This window comes from Meleagris gallopavo, chromosome 5 (assembly GCF_000146605.3).
Source record: "Meleagris gallopavo isolate NT-WF06-2002-E0010 breed Aviagen turkey brand Nicholas breeding stock chromosome 5, Turkey_5.1, whole genome shotgun sequence".
NCBI classification, from domain to species: domain Eukaryota; kingdom Metazoa; phylum Chordata; class Aves; order Galliformes; family Phasianidae; genus Meleagris; species Meleagris gallopavo.
The window spans coordinates 30,772,401-30,772,789 of NC_015015.2; positions in this window are offsets into that span (position 1 = coordinate 30,772,401).

Here is a 389-nt window from a genome sequence, read left to right on the forward strand (position 1 = left end):
GAGGAGCTATTGAGCTTTTGTGAATGAATGCTAAAGCTGCCTGATGGACTCAGACTGTGGCTGGTATGGCTCCACATTTAATTTCTTCTAGTGGATGGTTCCTGTAAAACACATCACTGTATTGTGCAACATAAAGATGGGTGGTTTTTTTGTTTGTTGTTTTTGTTGTTGCTGATGTTTTGTTTTTGTTTTGCTTGTATTTAAGACAAAAACGTCTCAAAAATATTTCTAAGTGTATAGTTTTCCTTTTCCTTCTGTGTGCACATAGGTGGAAGGGCAGCTCCTCAGCTCTGGTGATGTGCAGTGCCAGCAAGTGCTGTGAGCTGACTTACAAAAGTCAGTTGGAGCACTTTTTATACTATTAAGAATAAATTACCTCTTTACTCCTC